The following is a 4,784-nucleotide window of genomic DNA, read 5'->3' on the forward strand; positions in this document are numbered from 1 at the left end:
TGATTTGGAGCTTGCAGCAGTGGTGTTTGCCTTTAAGACTTGGAGACACTATTTGTATGGAGAGAAGTTTGAGGTGTACTCTGATCACAAGAGTTTGAAATACATTTTCACTCAAAATGATCTAAACTCTAGGCAGAGGAGATGAATGGAGACATTGGAAGATTATGATTTTGCTCTTCATTACCATCCTGGGAAGGTGAATGTGATGGCAGATGCCTTGAGCAGGAAGAGTTATGGCCAGTTGTCTAGCTTAGGGTTGAGAGAGTTTGAGATGCATGTAGTTATTGAGGATTTTGAATTATGTCTTGGTTGGGAAGGACAGGGTCCATGCTTGTACAATATATCGGCTAAACTAATGGTTATCCAAAGAATAGTGGAGACCCAAGTTCATGATGAGTTTTTAGAAAATGTTAAAGCCCAGTTGGTAGAAGGTGAAGTAGATGAAAATTGATCTATGCATGTAGATGGGATTGTGAGGTTTAAAGGGAGATTGTGTGTGCCAAGAGATGTGGAGTTGAGGAATGAAGTTCTAGCAGATGCTCATAGGGCAAAGTATACCATCCACCCTGGGAGTACCAAAATGTATCAAGATTTAAAGAGACAGTTCTGGTGGAGTGGGATGAAGAGAGATATTGCTCAGCTTGTAGCCAATTGTTAGATTTGTCAGCAAGTTAAAGCTGAACACCAAAGGCCTGCAGGGTTGTTGCAACCTTTACCTATACCTGAGTGGAAGTGGGCTCATATCACTATGGATTTTGTGATAGGGTTGCCAAGAACTAGAAGCAAGAAAAATGGAGTTTGGGTGATTGTGGACCATATTACTAAGTCAACTCATTTTCTAGCCAGGAAGACTACTGATTCCATGAACTCTTTGGCTAAGTTGTATATACAAGAGATTGTGAGATTGCATGGGATACCTTTGTCTATAGTGTCTGATATGGACCCTTAGTTTACTTCTCAGTTTTGGCAGAGTTTACAAAGGGCTTTGGGCACCCAATTTAATTTTTACACCGCTTTTCACCCTTAGACAAATGGTCAATAAAAAAGAGTGATCCAGATCTTAGAAGACATGTTAAGGGCTTGTGTTTTGGGCTTTGGAGGAAATTGGGCAGATTACTTACCTTTGGCAGAGTTTGCTTATAACAACAGTTTCCAATCTAGTATTGGCAAGGCACCTTATGAAGCACTCTATAGGAGACCTTGTAGATCGCCCTTGTGTTGGATAAAAATGGGTGAGAGTCGTTTGTTGGGACCTGAGATTGTCCAAGAGACTATAGAAAAAATACAAATTATCAAGAAAAAACTTAAGACTGCCCAAGATAGACAGAAAAGCTATGCAGACCAAAGGAAAAGGCCCTTGGAGTTTGAGGAAGGGGATTGGGTGTTTGTAAAAGTGTCCCCTCGAAAAGGCATATTTCGATTTGGGAAAAATGGGAAGTTAGCCCCTAGATTTGTGGAACCATTTCAGATTGATAAGAGAGTTGACCCATTGGCATACAAGTTAATTTTGCCCCAACAGTTGTCCCTTGTGCATGTTGTTTTCCATGTGTCAATGCTAAGGAAGTGTACTCCAGATCCAACTTGGGTAGTGGACTTGCATGATGGCCAGATTAGTGAAGATACTTCTTATGTGGAGGAACCTTTACAAATTCTAGAAGTTGGAGAACATAGGTTCAGGAACAAAGTGATTCCCGCAGTCAAAGTGTGGTGGCAACACCATGGGATAGAAGAAACCACTTGGGAACCTGAGGAAGAAATGAGACGACACTATTCGCAACTCTTCTGCAATTTTTAAGGTAAGCTTGTTTAAATTTTGGGACGAAATTTCTTTTAGGGGGGTAGAATGTAATGACCAGGTATTTTTTGCCACGTTGGAAATTCTAGTTTGAAAAGTCTTCTTTTGAGTGGTGATTGAAGAGTAAAAAAAAAAAAGTGTTTGAAGAACACGTGTTAATTTTGGATTGGTGAAATTCGAATTATTTATTGGTCAATTAGGCGAGTTGAAAATTTTATGCCACGTCAACCTTATGGTAGAAAATTTCTTAGGATTTTAGAAATTGAAAATTTCCGGAAACGAAAAAAAAAAAACCAAAAACGAAAACAAAAAGTGAATTAATTAGAATTAATTAAGTAAAAAATTAAATTAAATTGCTTAATAATAAAATTGATAAAATTAAATTTTTGGGTTGGTGTTTAATAAATTAATTTGTGTTGTTAAAAAAATGAAGTGAATTGAAATGAGAAATGAAAATAAACAAAGCAAATGGAATAAATAAAAGAAAATAAATAAAAAGGGTTGGTTAGACTTTTGAATATTGGGTTGTGGGCTTGTGGTGGTTGGTGGTTGAAATAAAGAAAAAAAAAAAGAAAGGAGTTGAAAAGTGGCAGAAAAGGGAGAGAGAGAGAGAGAGAGCCACGGCGACTGTGGGAGAAGTCTTGCCACCGAAACTTTGGTTGGCCATTTGGACGGTCGAACGACGTCCGTTTCGCCTAAAAATTTGAGGTGTTCTACTCGACGAGAGAAATGATTCTAAGATGGTCGATTGTGATTTTAATGATCGGATTCTTAGATCTGTGGTAAGAAAACCTAACCCTAAAACTTTAATTAAATGTGTTTTTCCTTAGAAAAAAATTATAAATCTTGTCATTATGAGTTAAGTAGGTAATATTAGTGTTGTAGGAATTTTTTTGGATTATTTGGAATTTTTTATAATTTCGGGAATTTCTTTTTTGTTAATAAATAATTCTTTTGGGTTGTTAAAAATTATTGGAATTGTTGAAAATTTTCAAAATTGTGGTATAATTCCAAATTTATTGATATGTGAATTTTTGAGAATTTGTAGGAATATTTTCAGAAATTTTACTGTGGAAAATTTATTATTTTCCAATATTGAAATTATTAGAATTGTTGGAAAATTCCGAAATTGTGGTATAATTTCAAATTTATTGATATGTGAATTTTTGAGAATTTGTTGGAATATTTTCGATAATTTTATTGTGGAAAATTTATTTTATTGGATTATTGGGAATGTTGGAATTGTTGGGAGATTTTGGGATTTGTGGCATGATTGTAATTCCAATGATATTGGTGATATATGAATGAGAGTAATTAACCTCATGACATTCATTTGCATCATGGTTGTGTGAAAAAAAGATAAAAAATTGTGAAATGTATATGAAATGAAAAAAAAAATCTAAATAATGATGAAAAGTAAAAGCCTATGTGAGGCGAATTAAGAAGGGAGAGAGATTCCTAGGGTGAAAGACCCAAAAGTTTACCCCGAGAAAACTCCGAATAAGGAGTGTATTTGGGTGCGAACGCATATCTTTTGGTGAAAGCCCGAGAATGACAATGCATTGTATGACTGTATCACACGTTCATATGCATTTCATTTAATTGTTGAATATTGTGGAATTGTGTATAATTATAGAGATTAATGTATGTGGCTTGATCAATGTTGTTGAAATGCTTCTTTGTGTTCTTTGGAACTTAGTAATCCCCATTATCCCTTGGGTGTTAGGCACCCTACTGAGCAATGTGGAATGCTCACCCCTTCCTTTTTACATTTTTTTTAGATGCAGATATCACTCTTTAGGATCCACAAGTGCGGCAGGGAAGACTTTAGGATGCTCCTGGAATAGCCTAGTGAAGCGTATTATATTTATTGTGTTTGTTGTATTGGGGTTTGTTTTAGTAAACTGTGAACTATGGATTTGTAATGAGACACTAATTTGATTAATTTGTTTAACTATAAACTTTTATTTTTGGACTGTAATGATAATTAATATATCTTGTTGCTTTTGAGTAGTGTTTGGGATATTGTTAGTTGGTGAGAACTCTAGTGTGATGTATGTGTAAAAAAATAAATAAAAATTTAGAGTGTTTTGGTTGACTACCAGCGTAGAATAGGAGGAACCCTTAAGGTCAAACCTTTAACCTGGGGTTATTAGCTAAATTTTGGGTAGCCTAGAATTTGGGTCGTGACAAAATCGGTGCTCTAATTGTAGTCATAGAGATGCGATGCTACTGAATCTGATAAAGATATCGGAACTATATGCGTGTGATGTGCTGATAAAGAGAAAGAAACTATTGGCACATATTGTAGGTCGTCAATGACTGTGATGTAGTGTCAATCTGGAGATAAAGATGACGAACACTGATCTCCATGAGAGGATCCCTAAATTCTCTGAGTCAGTTTGTCTGATGATAGTGAATAGAAAGACTCCAAAATCCTCTCTATTTTCCCTAACTCTAGAAGAAAAGTGCTCGGTTGTTATCCTCTCCCTAATCGAAAATGAAACCTTCAAGAATCCTAAAACATTTCCCTGTCATGCTTATTTTGTTCCTCCAAAGATTACCAATTGGTAACCTTTTCTCCTCCTTGCTACTCACAACTTGACTCCTGTTCCACTGCAACATGATCGGATGCAGTCTCTCATTTCATAGTGATTCTTCCTTTTTTTTTTTTTTCTCCAGGTTGGTGGTGTGGCCTTTCCCCAAAAATTGAGATGGTGCTCTCCTTTGAAAACCCAAAACTCCACTCTCTATTTATTTCTTTTCCCGCCAAAAGTCTCCCTAAAAGATGAAAACTAAAAAAACTTCTCCCAAAAACATCTCTTCTCCCAAGATAGAAACTGAAGCTTTTTTTTTTTTACTTCCAATGTCCTCCACATGATCTCACCACCTTTAACTGACTAGTCTATAGAATCTTCTAAACATAACTGCCACATCACCCCCTTCAAAATGCACACCCCTTTTAACTCTTCTTTGCCCATCTCCACGT

The sequence above is a fragment of the Vitis vinifera genome, chromosome 3, assembly GCF_030704535.1.
Source record: "Vitis vinifera cultivar Pinot Noir 40024 chromosome 3, ASM3070453v1".
Taxonomy (NCBI): Eukaryota; Viridiplantae; Streptophyta; class Magnoliopsida; order Vitales; family Vitaceae; genus Vitis; species Vitis vinifera.